This window comes from Triticum urartu, chromosome 7A (genome assembly GCF_056163025.1).
Source record: "Triticum urartu cultivar PI428250 chromosome 7A, HENAU_Tu73, whole genome shotgun sequence".
Lineage (NCBI taxonomy): Eukaryota > Viridiplantae > Streptophyta > Magnoliopsida > Poales > Poaceae > Triticum > Triticum urartu.
In genome coordinates, this window is record NC_141879.1 from 38,958,871 (window position 1) to 38,975,487 (window position 16,617).

The following is a 16,617-nucleotide window of genomic DNA, read 5'->3' on the forward strand; positions in this document are numbered from 1 at the left end:
TACGAAGCGGCGGCGGCTAGGGTAGACGTCTGCCTGACTATATAGTGCGAGCCGGGTAGGTCGTGGGAGTGAACCCCACGTCCGAGTCGTCACGATCCAAAAGAATCGGAAACGGTTCAGTAATTAATGACTCATTAATTTTCACATGAAGCAAAAATATAGACAACGTGCATAGCTCTGTCCTCGGCTCGGCTCAATCCCGCGGCGCGGCGCGGCGCGGCGCGGCGCGTCGTGACGTGGCGAGGCGAGCGAGGAGGAGGAGCGCGTGTGTAGGTCTCCTCTTCTCATGCTCATACAAGTGGTAGAAGAGCTCACCTTATAAAGAGGTGCAACTCTCTCTCAACTTCCGGGGTGGGACTAAACTTTAGCCTCACTCACTCCACTCACATGTGTGCATGAATGGGCCAAGAGAATTTCAGAATTTTAGTTGGGCTTTGGGCCAAAGGCCTACTAGCAAAATTCCAACAATCCCCCACAAAGTCTCATTGGCACATCTCATCATTTAGTTCCAAAACATTGTTTTATATATCGGTGCTTAGTGGAGACTGTGAAGTTGAACTTCCACTTAGAAATTTATGCTACAGTAGATCACAACTTGAATAGTGGACTATGCATTGAACTACAAGTTTTTTGTGAAACTAGTTTCACACAAATTCTTGACCGATACTGGGCTGCCGCAAGGCTTCCCCGCGGGTGGAGCGTATACGTCATACTCCAGGGCCTTTCATGAATTTATTAGAGAACACCCTATTCTCACAGACTGCGACGTTAACAGTCAAATTCATATAGGTGTGTTCCTCAGAAGATGTTCTGCAGGACAACATCTCTGCTTACCCGAATAAGCCACTTGGAACACATTAAGATAAATATAAACCTGCCATGCAAATCAGGAGAGTATTGCATCTTCACGGAGTGGGATAATTAATATAGGGATACTCTCCTCCCAGCTGACCAACAGCTTGTCTCCCACTTCTACTTCACGGGATCTCCGATCACATAGAGTGGGTTACCACTATGGACAACTCATGCGGTGGGTCTCAAACCCATCTCCATCGATGCATTATCTATCACATTACGCGATAGACCCTTTGTGAAGGGATCTGCCAAGTTTTTCGACGTTTGGATATAATCCAACGTAATAACTCCGGAGTTCCTCAATTTTCTGACAGATTTTAGTCTCCTCTTCACATGCCTTGAGGACTTCATATTGTCCTTAGAACTGTTTATCTTGACGATCACAGTTTGATTATCACAGTTCATCAGGATAGGGGTATTGGTTTTTCAACCATAGGTAAGTCCATCAAGAGTTCACGAAGCCACTCTGCTTCAACAGTGGCAGTGTCTAATGCTGTGAGTTCTGCTTCCATAGTTGACCTCGTTAAGATGGTCTGCTTGCAAGACTTCCAGGAAACAGCGCCACCATCAAGTGTAAAAACATAACCACTTGTGGCCTTAATCTCATCAGCATCAGATATCCAGTTTGAGTCACTATAACCCTCCAGTACCCTTGGATACCCGGTGTAGTGAATCCCATAGCTCGCGGTGCCTTTCAAATAGCGCATAACTCTCTCAAGCGCATGCCAATGATCATCTCCCAGTTTTGACACAAACCGACTCAGCTTGCTCACAGCAAAAGAGATGTTAGGCCTTGTGGCACTCGCCAAATACATAAGCGAGCCAATAATCTGAGAATACCTTAGTTGATCTCTAGCAATCCGTCGATTCTTTCGAAGCAACACACTAGCATCATATGGAGTTGGAGAAGGCGTGCAGTCGCTATACCCAAAACGACTCAAGACCTTTTCCACATAATGAGACTGAAGCAGTGTGATCCCACCATTCTCATCTCTCAACAGCTTGATGTTTAAGATAACATCAGCTACTCCTAGATCCTTCATCTCAAAACAGCGAGATAAGAAATCCTTAACCTCCTTGATTAAATCAAGTTTGGTTCCAAAGATCAATATGTCGTCGACATACAGACAAAGAATAACTCCTTCGCCCCCACCATAGCGATAGTACACGCACTTGTCACCATCGTTTACTACAAAGCTGGAAGTAGTTAATGTTCTTTCGAACTTCTCATGCCACTCCTTAGGAGCTTGTTTAAGGCCATATAAAGACTTTAATAACTTGCACACCTTTCCTTCCTGACCAGGTACTACAAAACCATCTGGCTGATCCATGTAAATTTCCTCCTTCAACTCTCCATTGAGGAAAGCCGTCTTAACGTCCATTTGATGAACGAGAAGACCATGTGAGGCAGCCAGTGATAGTAGCACCCGAATTGTGGTCAGTCTAGCCACGGGTGAGTTAGTATCAAAGAAGTCTTCACCTTCTTTCTGGGTATAACCCTTGGCCACAAGCCGTGCCTTGTACTTTTCAATCGTACCATCAGGTCTAAGCTTCTTCTTGAACACCCACTTACATCCTACAGGTTTGCACCCATAAGGACGGTCAGTGATCTCCCAGGTACCGTTAGCTAAGATGGAATCCATCTCGCTACGTACAACTTCCTTCCAGTAGTCAGCATCAGGAGATGCATAGGCTTCTGAAATAGTCCTGGGTGTGTCATCCACGAGGTACACAATGAAATCATCATCAAAAGACTTTGTAGTCCTCTATCTCTTACTCCTCACAGGAGTTCATTGTTACCCTCAACAGGATTCTCAACGTGTTCCATCGCAATGGTGGGTTCAGGAATTACAGTGAATTCCTCACTAGATGGAGTAGGTATCTCCTGATTTGATGAACTCGACATATCCTTCATAGGAAATATGTCCTCAAAGAAAGTTGCATCATTTGATTCCATAATCGTACCAACATGCATGTCGGATACCTCAGATTTTATTATCAAAAATCTATAGCCGATGCTATGAAAAGCATAGCCCAGAAGAACACAATCCACGGTTTTTGGTCCAAGCTTGCGCTTCTTGGGAATTGTTATATTGACTTTCGCCAAACAACCCCAAGTACGTAGGTAAGAGAGTTTCAACCTTTTCCTTTCCCGTTCCTCAAATGGAGTCATGGTCTTATGCTTTGTGGGAACTCGGTATAGGACATGACACACAGTCATTAGCGCCTCCCCCCACCATTCCTTGGATAGACCCAAAGTGTCTAATATGGTGTTAACCATATCAGTTAGAGTTCGGTTCTTTCTTTCGGCTACCCCATTTGACTGGGGTGAGTAGGGAGGCGTCCTCTCATGGATTATACCATGTTCCGCACAAAACAGATCAAATTCATTGGAAAAATACTCTCCACCACGATCGGACCTAAGCCGTTTAATTTTTCGATAAAGTTGGTTCTCTGCCTCAGCTTTATAGTTTTTAAAGAAAGTCAAAGCCTCATCTTTTGATTTCAGAAGATACACATGACAATATCTAGTGGAGTCATCAATAAATGTCAAGAAGTATCTCTCTCCACCTTTTGTCAACACGCCATTCATCTCACAAAGATCATAATGTATAAGCTCTAGTGGCGCCAAGTCTCTTGCCTCTGCAGTCTTATGGGACTTGCGAGGTTGCTTAGCTTGCACACATACTTGGCACTTGGAGCCTTTGACAGTAGAGATTTTCGGAATTAAATTCATATTGGCTAACCGCGTCATGCAACCAAAGTTATTATGACAGAGTCGTGAATGCCAAATATCAGACTCATTATTGTGGCAAACATTATTAATAACTTTAGTGCAAATATCTGACAAAGATAGGCGGAACAAGCCTCCGCACTCATGGCCTTTTCCAACAAATTGTCCACACTTAGAAATTACAACTTTATTGGATTCGAAAACCAACTTAAAACCATCTCGACATAAACGGGAACCGCTAACGAGATTTTTATTGATGGACGGCACATGATGAACGTTCTTCAGACGCACAGTCTTCCCCGAAGTAAACTTCAGATCGACCGTACCAACACCTCGAACGATGGCATGTGACCCGTTCGCCATCAGCACGGGTGAAGTCCCTGTTGCCTGGTAAGAAGAAAACATGGAGGCGTCAGCACAAACATGTACATTGGCACCGGTGTCAATTAACCAATCAGGGGATTGAAATACTGAAAGGATGGTAGGAAAAATACCGTACCCTGATTCCTTCATATCAGTATCACCGATGACAACATTAGCGGACTTGCCGCTCTTCTCATGTTCGCGCTCCTCAAAGCGGTTAGGACACTTCGGAGCCCAGTGATTAGGATCACCGTAGACATGGCAAAGTCCCTTCCCCTTCTTATGAGAATTCTTCTTGAAGTTGGTAGAATGTGATGGCTTGTTCTTTGTATCAAACTTGCCTTTGCCCTGAGTTTTGTTCTTATTGTTTTTGAACTTGTTGGGCTGGGAGTTCTTCTTCTGTACCATGTGGGCACTAGAACCTCCCTCAGCAACTCGAGCACGTGTGTCCTTTGCTCTCGCCTTCTCTTTAACATCAAGAGTACCAATGAGATCCGCAACGAAAAACTCCTGTCTCTTGTGTTTCAGGGAAGTAGCAAAATTGTTCCACGAAGGTGGAAGCTTGGCAATGATGCCTCCGGCAACAAATTTGTCCGGCAATACACACTTGAAGTACTCAAGTTCTTTTGCGAGCGACTGTATCTCATGAGCCTGCTGTACAACAGGGCGCTCATCAGTCATCTTGTAGTTATAGAATTGCTCCATGACGTACAACTCGCTGCCGGCATCCGAGGCACCAACATTGGCCTCGAGCGCAGCCCACATGTCCTTGCCGTTATCAAACGACATATACGAATCCACAATGGAGTCATCAAGAACACTCAGAAGAGCGCCTTTAAAGAGGGTATCGATCTTCTCAAAAGCTTCCAGCTGTGCTGGATTAAGATCGCCCTCAGGCTTGTCCTTGGTGGCATCATAGCAGCCCACGGTCTGAAACCAGTAGACTGCTCTCGTGCGCCACCTCTTATATTGCGCCCCCTTAAAGGCAGGCGGCTTCAGATGCGCAGCAAAACCACTCGGAGTAAATTGCCTATAATCAGGTTTTTGGATTGTTGGAAATATGAGCAAATTACTACGAGATTTAATCCGAATAAACAGAAGATAAATCATGACCACAGCAATAGAGATTAAACTAATCATGCGAACTAGCATAGCAGATGAACATATCACATGTAGGGCACATACTAGAAGCATGAATTCTACCACGACCTCAAACAGGAAGGATAGAATCACATACGGTGCAGCGGGTGCAGCACCGCCGGCGTTGACGTTGTCGCCCATGTCGTCGAGGACGAGGTTGCCGAGGTCGGGGAAGAAGTCGTCGTTCGCGAAGTCGTCGCTGCCAGCAGTCGCGCGAGTGTGCTCCCCAAAAACCTGATCGCCCCTCTCCCGTACAGGATCACGAGAAGCCGCGTTCCGGAGGCCTGCTGTCCCTTCTCGCGGTGCACGCCGGAAGGAGGGATGGAGAAGACTTGCTTGGCGGCGCAATGATCTGGAACGGTGTTGAGAAACCATACGAAGCGGCGGCGGCTAGGGTAGACGTCTGCCTGACTATATAGTGCGGGCCGGGTGTCGTGGGAGTAAACCCCACATCCGAGTCGTCACGATCCAAAAGAATCGGAAACGGTTCAGTAATTAATGACTCATTAATTTTCCCATGCAGCAAAAATATAGACAACGTGCATAACTCTGTCCTCGGCTCGGCTCAATCCCACAACCCGCGGCGCGGCGCGGCGCGGCGCGTCGTGACAAGGCGTGGCGTGGCGTGGCGTGGCGTGGCGTGGCGTGGCGAGCGAGGAGGAGGAGCGCGCGTGTAGGTCTCCTCTTCTTGTGCTCATACAAGTGGTAGAAGAGCTCACCTTATAAAGAGGTGCAACTCTCTCTCAACTTCCGGGGTGGGACTAAACTTTAGCCTCACTCACTCCACTCACATGTGTGCATGAATGGGCCAAGAGAATTTCAGAATTTTAGTTGGGCTTTGGGCCAAAGGCCTACTAGCAAAATTCCAACATGGACTTCGAAGACCAGCTGCGCAGTGTTCTTCGTTCGCCTGTCAATGCTTTCTCCCCGGATGACGAGGTGCGCGTCTTCCTCGTCTTCCTCAGTACCAGCCTACCCCTTGACCCCATGATCGCTGCAGCCCTCCTCCAAGCTTCTATTGGTGGCTGCGCTGCACTCTTCCGAGTGCATGCGGTGTTCTCATTTGCGGTGGCAAACGCAGCTGTCGCCAACGCCATCCTCTCCCAGCGTGCAGTTCTATACCGAAATTTCGCTTTCTCTTTTGTTATCCACCCACCTCTCCACGATGCGCTCATCTCTGATGTTGTCCACTCTTGCATGCCGCTCCGGGAGCTCATCCGAGCTCGCTCCGACCTTGCGACTCACTTCGAAGTCAAGGCATGGTTGCGGTTGCAATCCTTCGTCACCAACGATCCGTCAGGCAACCCGTATGGTTGCCGGATGTCGGCCCGGCTCATTCAGCTTCCTTTCGAGGTCAACGCCGGACTCCTCGACTTGCTCCTCGCATGCATCATCGGCGGCGAGCCCGCTCACTTCAATACCACCATGGACGACGAGGCGCGTTTTTCCTTCTCGGTTGCCTGCCGCGCAGTCGCCGAGCTCATCATCTGCCATGGCGACTTCGCTCGCCTTGGGGTGCTCATTCGTTTCTGCCCGCTCGCGTCCACCTGTGCCGTCGACGCTGCCTCCTCTCCGGCAATGCTGCAACAACACTCGCCGGGCCCACGATCGCCGTCTGCCGCCGCACTGGCCGGCGATCATACTGCTTCGAGGATGTGGCTCCTGCAACCTCGGTTTCAGCGTCTCCACTCCTTGATCAAGCAAAGGTTAGATGATCTCATCCAAGTGTTAGCTTCTATTACCACATGCTAGATATCTGTCACCCTACTTCCCGTAGTCTATGGATTGCCAATTACACACTGCAAAAATGTCAGTTTTGGGTCTCTTTCATGCCAATCAAAGCTAACCCAGATAACATGCTGGTTAACTCTGCTCTAAACCACTGTTTTTCGGTTAAAATGGATTTCCAAGTGATCCAAGTTCATCAGTGCATTTTCAAATCTGGTGTCCTCTATCCTTTCATCAGATTTCAAATTCAAAAGCTTAAACAACTAAACTTTAGTTGCTTCTGTCTCTTCCTGTTCCCTTCCCTTGACCAAGCGCTCGACCATTTCCAAAATTTCAGTAAATATTATCGCTTTGTTGCCTTAAAATCAACACAGCCATCTGTTCAATCCATACTAGGCCCATATCGACGTCCCCCTCAACCACAATTCCACGCCACACATCTCACGCACTCTGATTCTGGGACTGCGGCGCGGTCAAACCAAGACCCGCCAAGCAACAATAGGAACGCTTGCTCGGACTACCATGCTCTGCCACAACCCAACAACGTTTCAGATTTAGAAATGAACGACCATGGCACTGCACGGCCACAACCCAACAAAGATACAAGCTTAGAGCTGACCAACCGGGGCACTGCACATCTGGCAGACGAACCGCTCTCATCCCCCGACCAAACCTCACCTGCCCCGGCCGCTGACCACCTTCCCAGCATGGCCTTGCATGCCACCACCAGTCCGCGCCCTACCTCCCACCGCCCACGCCCTTCCTTCTCTTCTTCCCCGCACAACCTGACCAGCTCACGAGCCACTCCCATGCCATCTCAACCACTCAAAACTGACGCCCACTCCTGACCAGTCTCCTCCGCCAACCCGCACCACATCAGCCCCTCCTATCGCCAAGCCACAAACACTAACAGTTCAACCTGACACCCATGCCAGCCCTATCGTCACGACACAGGCATCGCCAGTGCTCCGGACAGCCATGCCGCGCCAGTATCAGCTCAGCCCATGATACACCGGTCATACTTGGACGCCCTCCGAGCTAACAGACCACGGCTGCTATGTCCCTCTCACTCGCACGCCCATATAAATCCTCGCTACCCCTCACCCATGAATCCACACAGCCTCTTCTCTACAACCTCTCCGTGCCGAACACGCTGCTTTCGCTGCCTAGCCATAGATCACAAAGTCGGCCAGTGCCGCGACCCGGTCCGCTGCTCTAGGTGTTGGCGTTCTGGTCATCGAAGCTTCGACTGCAGGTTGGCTCGTTTGCTACCCTTCTTTCCTGCAATGCCCGCCGCTCCCTCTCACAACCCCGCCTTCTCCCCCATTTGCAGGATGGACAGCTCCAACGTCAATAATGTCACGGCCATGCCACGCCAGTCACTAGCTCCTCTGCCACCCGTCATCATTGCTGAACCTTTCCCAGCCCTTTGCGTCCCCACTCCACACCCTCCCTCCTACATAGGAATGCCGGAGGACTCTCTTCGCTACCCCCCCCCCCCCCCCGGCGGCTGACTCCCCTAGCCTGACTCACGCTCCGCCTGCACCACCGGCTTCCACTCCCTATGCCGCGCACACACCATCTTTCCCCGTCGACGCTGCTGCCCTTCGCGCACGTCTCCAAGACGTATTTTCCACCGCCCAGTACATCCGGGGAACCACCGCCTCCACCATAACAGTTGACGACGCCCAAAACACTCATGAGGCCGGCCTCCTTCCCCCCTATGGCGACATGCTCCTCGCCGTTGCTCCGCCTTGCCCCAAGCGTTTCGCCTTTGCTCACCTTGCCACTCCAACTCACAACCCAACCCCTATCATCCGTCGTGCCATCCAAACCCTCGCTGGAAACCCGGCGTTCATCATGGGGGGGTCCTGGCGTGGTGTCGCCTGCCTAACCTTCTCCTCCCCTGAGGCGCGCGAGAGCGTCCTCTGCCGTGGGCCTCTGGCGTTCGAGGGCAACACTGTGACCCCCGAACCGGTCGAGCTCGCCGATCGCTCAATCGCTGTCTTCTCCGAACTCGTCGAGGTTGAGGTGTCCGAGTTCCCCCATGAACTTTGGCATGACGAGGGCATTTGCTCCGTCCTAAGGTACCTCGGCGATGTCATCGCCATCGACCACTTCTGCCTCGATGGCGTCGACTACACCTCCGTCTGCGCGCTTGTGCTCGCCCTGGCCGGCAAGCCTTCTCCGGACGGCGTCATCGTCCAGCTTCCTCCCATAAATGAAATCAAGATCGTCAAAGTCGCTGAACTGACTCGGTGGGCGCACGGTGTTGACTCAAACCCCTTTGGGTCCTCTGACGGTGACTCAGCGCCGCCCTCCCAGCGGGGTTCATCGAGATCCTCTCACGTTGCGTCTCTCGACCCCGTCGTCGCCGATGTCCAGGCCTCCTGGCGCGCTGACCCCTCCTATGGGGGCTCGCCCTCCGTCGCCTCTCCTCGTCTTGCCCACGACGCGGCCGCATCTGACTCCAGCAGCTTCGTCGTCCTCTAGACGGGTCCGGTGGACCTCTCCCCCGGCGGCTCCGCTGCCGTGCCCCTGTGCATCTCTTCTGATGAAGGCACGGGGGGCTCGGTCGAGTCGCTCCCGGGGGAGCCACATGTAGCCTCGCTGCTGGTGCACCTCGGCGTGGAACCAGTCCATGCACCGGCCCTCGGGGCCACTCCGCTGGCTCCAATCGTCGCACCCTTCACCTCTGCCTCAGCGGGGCCGGGGCTGCTGGATGGGCCTGCATGCGTCAACATGCTCCCGTCCCAACCTACTACTGACGCCTGCATCACCATCTCGCCCTCGCCAAACACCGCTTTCACTGCTTACGACCCACCTGCCATTCCATCCTTGCTAGCTGGTGGGTTCACCTTTGCTGCTAAGGCCTCGTCCTCTGTTCAGGGTAAGTCCAAAACAATTCAGTCTTCTCCCTGTACTTCTCTGAACACTAATGACAACCAACACCCGTTGCCCATACTCCCTTCTTCAGCCATGCCGGTCTCTGACCTGGAGCCACACGAGTGTGCGATCCGTCACCAGCACCGCAAGGCCTCTCGCGACCACTCCTTCTCTTGCGACAAAGTGCACCGCAGCGCCCGCCTCACCGACAAGGAGCCAAATTCCTACACAAACATGACTCTGAAGGCCGTCAAGGCCAAGGCGGCTCCTCTCAACGGTGCGGACGATGCTCTGGCTCTCGATGAGGCTATTGCTGCCACCCATCTGGACGACAATGGCGCTCCTCCTGCCTCTGCTGACGACCTGGCGGCCATCGCCCTCCTTTGTGGCACAGATGATGCTCAGGCCAAGGAGATCCTCGACTCGGCCTCCGACTCAGGTGTGGATGGCGCCCCATGATCCGCATCCTCCACATGCCATGCCGATCGGTGCTCGGCCTCTCGCGTGGATGCACCGCTGCTGCTCGAACCCTTCGGCCTCCTCTTAGGTTTTTAATTTGTAGCCTAATTATCAAATCGGGCCCTTTCCCGTCCCACCGGTCCCTCTGCCCGTCCACTACTATTTCCTTGTTGCGTTCAGTCTTTCCCTTACTATTAACTAAGGCCGGCGGCCATGTAGTCTATAGGTGTCACATTAGTATCTCATGAGTGCTGTAATCTCGGTTTCTTCTTGGAATGTGAGAGGTCTTGGTGATAATGAAAAATGTGCTGATGTTCTCTCTGAGTTAATCTCTATCAACCCCCACCTGGCCTTATCGCAAGAATCCAAACTGCAACACATAACTGACCAAAAACTCCGGACTTTCATACCCCGCTCTCTTGATCACTCTATCTTCCTCCCTGCTAACGGAACAACGGGCGAAAGTTTCGGCTGCCAACTCATCTCTGATCAACATCATCTCCTCCACTAACCACACCTATGCCACTAAGCTCACCATCAAAACCTGGGCCTTGGACAAAACATTGCAATTACTAACGTCTATGCACCCTCCTGTTGTTCCCAAAAACAATCCTTCTTGGACGAGCTTTTATCCATCAAGCAGGATGATTCGACCCCCTGGCTCTTGATCGGTGATTTTAACTTGCTTTGCTTCTCGGACGAAAAAAATAAACGAAACTTTCGGCAAAGCGAAGCCACGGCCTTTAATGACACTATGAATGAACTAGCCCTAATTGAACTCCCACTTCTGGACTGCCGTTTCACTTGGTCAAATAATCGAGACTCCCCTACTTTAGAACGACTTGATCATGCTTTTATCAACTTGGCCTAGAATGACTCCTTCCCCGACACCACTCTCTCCTCTCTCACTCGTTTCACCTCCGACCACGTCCCCCTGATCATTCACATTAACACCCAACTGCCGCGGTCAAACTTTTTCAAATTCGAGCCTGGCTAGGCTCTCTACCCAGCATGCACCCAAATTGTACAGCGCTCTTGGTATGTACACCGGCCCGCCTCAAACTCAGCCGCTGCCCTAGCCTCCTCGCTCAAAAAACTAGGTCTGGCCTCAAGCGTTCGGCCTGCTTAAGAATCTCGTCTCCCTCACGCGAAGTATGGTGTAAAAGGATCATTGGAATCATCAATCGATTAGAGGAATCTAGACCCTTGTCTAGGTCCGAGCATTGCACCAGGAAAATTATCATCTCGCTCCTCCAAACAACAATAAGAGAAAAAATTGCTTTCAGGCGTTGGTGTGCCAAAATCAAATATGCAGTTGATGGTGGCGAAAACACACGCTTCTTCCATGTCTCTGCCTCCCAACGGCTTCGAAAAAACAAAATCCGCTCCCTATCCCACCTTGGCGTCGAATATACCTCCTACCATCAGAAAGCTTCTATTCTAAAAGACTTCTTGTCAAACTTACTCGGAACGCCCTCTCCAACCCCATGGAATTCAATCCACAAGAATACTATCCTCTGCCCCTATCACCTCTTCACTCCCTGGATGCCCCTTTCTCTGAGGTTTCCAAATGAACCCAATTGCAAGCCCTGGACCGGACGGTTTCAGGCCTTTCTTCTATAAAAAATTCTGGCTCACTCTCAAACCTCATATCCTCAATCTCTTCAACGACTTCCACCTTGGCCTCTGCGACACCAAACAGGTCAACCGAGCCCACATAGTTCTCCTACCCAAAAAGAATCGGTAGTTTCACCTGATGCTTTTACACCAATCTCACTGCAAAATTGCCCCATCAAGATTGTCGCAAAACTTCTGACTAACCGTATTAAGCCGCCCATACCCCTACTTGTCCATGGCAACCAGACTGGCTTCATCTCTGGCAGAAACATAGCGGAAAACTTCGTCTTCGCTGCTGACCTCACAAATTCTTGCCACACTAGAAAACTACCCACTATGATCATCAAACTTGACTTCAAGAAAGCCTTCGACTCCATCTCCTAGACATCTCTGGATAAAATATTAGCAATCAGAGGCTTCCCTGATAAATTCAGGTTTTGGATACAAAATATCCTCACCACTGGAAAAACAGCGATACTTCTAAATGGCCTTCCAGGCAGCTGGATCACCTGCAAAAATGGCCTCCGTCAAGGCGACCCTATATCCCCCTATCTCTTCATAATTGTCGCAGACCTCCTACAACAACTAATCTTGCAGAACAAAGAACCCACATCCCTTCACCATCCAATTTTCTCTAATCTCCCACCAACAGTCCTTTAATATGCAGATGACACACTAATCGTTGCCACCACCTCCACTCCGGCCGCCTCCGCGATCAAAAAAATCCTAGACGATTTTGCACTTGCCACCGGTCTCTCTATCAATTTCTCCAAAACGACCCTTGCAACAGTTCATACCGACCAGCACACCTCAAATGCCATTGCGTCCATCCTCGACTGCTTCACCGCCTCTTTCCCCCAGACTTACCTCGGGCTGCCTCTCTCCCCCACCCGACCACCAGCAAACACCTTCCTCCCTGTCCTTGAAAGATGCAAAAAATTCCTGTCAGGCTGGCGGGAAAAACTCCTCTCAAAAGGAGACAGGCTCATACTCATCTCCTCAGTCCTCGACTCTATCCTAACTTACTACATGTCCGTCTTCCTTATCCCCAAAAAATTCCTAAAAACAATTGATGCGATTCGCCATGCTTTCTTCCGGACAGCAGAGGACACTTGCTCACATGCCCAGTGCTTAATTGCTTGGAAAAACGTTTGTAAACCGAAAAGTTTGGTGGTTTAGGCTTAGAAAACCTGCATGTTCAAAATAAATGTTTATTCTTGAAATTTGCTGCCAAGTCTCTACTACCCTCAGACACCCCTTGGCAAGACTGGCTTACCTTACAACACCCCAATGCCTTTGTAGCTCCAGATTCCAACCAATCCTACCTTTGCAGAACAATCAACCTGCAAATGCCCACACTCCATAAAATAACCTTTGTCCTCACCAACAATGGAACCTCAACCTATTTTTGGCTTGACATACTTGGCTAACGCAGCTACCGCTCGCTCACACCTTCCCGAACCTATTCTCCCGCTCCCTTGTTCCACTATTTAGGGTGGCAAATATCATGCGTTTCGGTTTGGACTATAACCCGAGGGATCGTTTAACCTTTGTGGTCACACAAGAATTGGTTTCGCTTTTGTCTTTGCTGCAGGACTTCATGCCATCGCCAGAACAGGATGAACGCTTCCTCCTGGGGGCAGCCGCTTCTCCACCAAAGAAGCCTATGCTGTTCTTCTACGTGAGACGGACAATGACTTAAATTCAACCCTCATTTGGTGCTCGCGTGTGCCAAACAGGATCAAGATTTTCGCATGGCTCCTCTTTCGGGACAGACTAAACACGCGTGCAAACCTCGTCCACAATCATATCATCACAGACCCGGCATGCCCGCGATGCCGGGCTCTACCTGAAGATGCCAGTCATCTCTTCATCTCATGCCCATATGCGGCCCGCATATGGCAGCGACTCGGCATCACCCCCACCTCCCCTGCCATCGGTGAACTTTGGGATGCCCAACTCCCATCGGCCACACAGGACCACGTCTAGCCCTTTCTGCTTCTCACGATCCTGTGGAAGATATGGGAGGCACGGAATGATAAACTGTTCAGATCGCTTGATAGACGTTCTACCTATACATGTAAACTAATCCTTTCAGACCTTGACCTTTGGTCTCACCGGCTTCTCAAAACCGGTGACAGGGAGGCCGTCTCCTCATGGTGGTCTTTCCTCTCTGCTCGATGTTCTTTGCCTATGTAACTCTGTAACACAGCTTGCTGTGACTCTTTTGAGTAATATATTCAGGTGGGGGAGCTCCCCCCGTTGATTCTCATACAAGAAAATGATGAGCTAACTTTAGCATATTGCTTGCATCCGACATGTCGTCAGCCTCGCAGAGCAGTGTCGAGTAGATGTATCGGCTCGGAGTGGCGGTCGCCGAAGTACTCCGGGCGAAGATGGCCTCGCCTTGACCGATGTTCTTTTGGCCACAAAAATACGCACGTAGTACAATCCAATTGATTTTGCTGAGACACGCAAGTGCGAGGCAACACGCTGACACTAGAAGAAAAAGGGGCTTCCGTTCGGGCCTGGCCAGCCTATTAGTCCCGGTTCTTCCATGAATCGGGACCAATGGATGCATTTTCCCGGTTCGTGAGCCCAGTGGGCCGGTCGGGGCCCGTGTGCATTGGTCCCAGTTCGTATGGACCCATTTGCCCCGGTTCTAGGAACGAATCGGGACCAATGGGCCTCGCTCCTGGCCCACAAACATTTGTCCCGGTTCGTGGCTGGAACCGGGACAGAATCCTGGGCTTTAGTCCCGGTTCCAGCCACGAACCGGGATAAATGAGTTGCCTATATATACCCCTTCACCGCAGCAGAGCACTCCACATTGCTCTGTTTTTTCTGGCGGGCGAGGAGAGGGCATTTGGGTGCTCTAGCTCACCTCCTATGCACACGAGTTGTTCAATGAAATACCCGAGCCACGCTAGTTAAGCTTTCTCCTCACGAAACTCGACCTCCAAGTTCCATTTTCCCCGAGATTTGTCTAGGTTTAGCTGTCTGTCACGTCTCGTCCCCGTCTCATCGCCGTCGATCGCCCGCGCCGATCTCGTCGCCTGCACCGCCGTGGTGAGCCTCTTATCTTCTTCCGAAAGAAAAAAATTCTTACTTTAGATAGATACTTGTCTAATTTTCGTACTTTTATTATTGCTTGTTATTATATAGTGCGATGGTTTTGGCATCCGTCCCCGTTGGCCCTCGTCCTGGCTATGATTCGGATGTGGTATATATTATCTTTTATAACTACTTGGTTCATTTATTGTTTATGACAATTATGCCCATTAATTTGACATAGATTTTATTTATGTAGGAGGTAGTTGAACCAAAAATTCCAACCGACCCTATTGTCGAGAGGTTAAATTTAATTGAAGAAGAAAACAATTACCTGAAGGAAAAAAGAAAAAAATTGAGGAGGAGAAGATGATATTGGAGTTGCATGTTGCGGATGTCGTCGATGATCACAAGATCAAGATGGATGCAATGCGGTTGAAGATTAGAAAGAATAGAAAATATGCCATTCATACCGAGGCTTGGTATCATTATGCCGTTGGATCAATTTTTACCTTGGTTGTGATTATAATCGCATTTGTTGTTGCATTGAAAGGTTTTACATAGTTTCAATGTATGGTTTATCTAGATGCTCTGGAGAGCTATATGTTGTTCAATGAGAACTATGTATGTACTTTGTTTTAATGTGATGATGAACTTCTATTAATTTGGTCACTTGTCTATTCATGAGAGCTATATGTACTAAATTGATGATGTGGCTTTGAATGGTGCATTTTGAACACAAAAAAAGTATGGAGTTCAAATAAGTTCAAAAAATGAAATCCCTTTGTAACTTCAGTATGAAACCCTGATACTTCGAAAGAGATTGTCCGTTTTGTACACGAAATACATCCAGTTTTTGCCATAAGCCTCTCTACTTTCCTGCACATGCTATGTGGGTGAAATGATGATACCATGCCAACTTTCAACCTTTCCAGAGTTCCTTTGTAGTGCTTTTCAATTTCAGGGTCTTATAGCTCAAAATAATCAGTAAATGCATGAAAAATAACAAATGAAGTCAGAAAGGGTTGAAAATTGATGATGTGGTTTTGAATGGTGCATTTTGAACACAGAAAAAGTATGGAGTTCAAATAAGTTCAAAAAATGAAATCCCTTTGTAACAGACGAGTTTCCGTCTGAAACCCTGATACTTCGAAAGAGATTGTCCGTTTTGTACACGAAGTGCATCTAGTTTTTGCCGTAAGTCTCTCTACTTTCTTGCACATGCTATGTGGGTGAAATGATGATACCATGCCAACTTTCAACCTTTTCAGAGTTCATTTGTAGTGATTTTCAATTTCAGGGTCTTATAGCTCAAAATAATCAGTAAATGCATGAAAAATAACAAATGAAGTCAGAAAGGGTTGAAAATTGATGATGTGGCTTTGAATGGTGCATTTTGAACACAGAAAAAGTATGGAGTTCAAATAAGTTAAAAAAATGAAATCCCTTTGTAACACACGAGTTTCTGTATGAAACCCTGATACTTCGAAAGAGATTGTTCGTTTTGTACACGAAGTGCATCTAGTTTTCGCCGTAAGCCTCTCTACTTTCTTGCACATGCTATGTGGATGAAATGATTATACCATGCCGACTTTCAACCTTTTCAGAGTTCATTTGTAGTGCTTTTCAATTTCAGGGTCTTATAACTTAAAATAATCAGTAAATGCATGAAAAATAACAAATGAAGTCGGAAAGGGTTGAAAATTGATGATGTGGTTTTGAATGGTGCATTTTGAACATAGAAAAAGTGTGGAGTTCAAATAAGTTCAAAAAAATGAAATCCC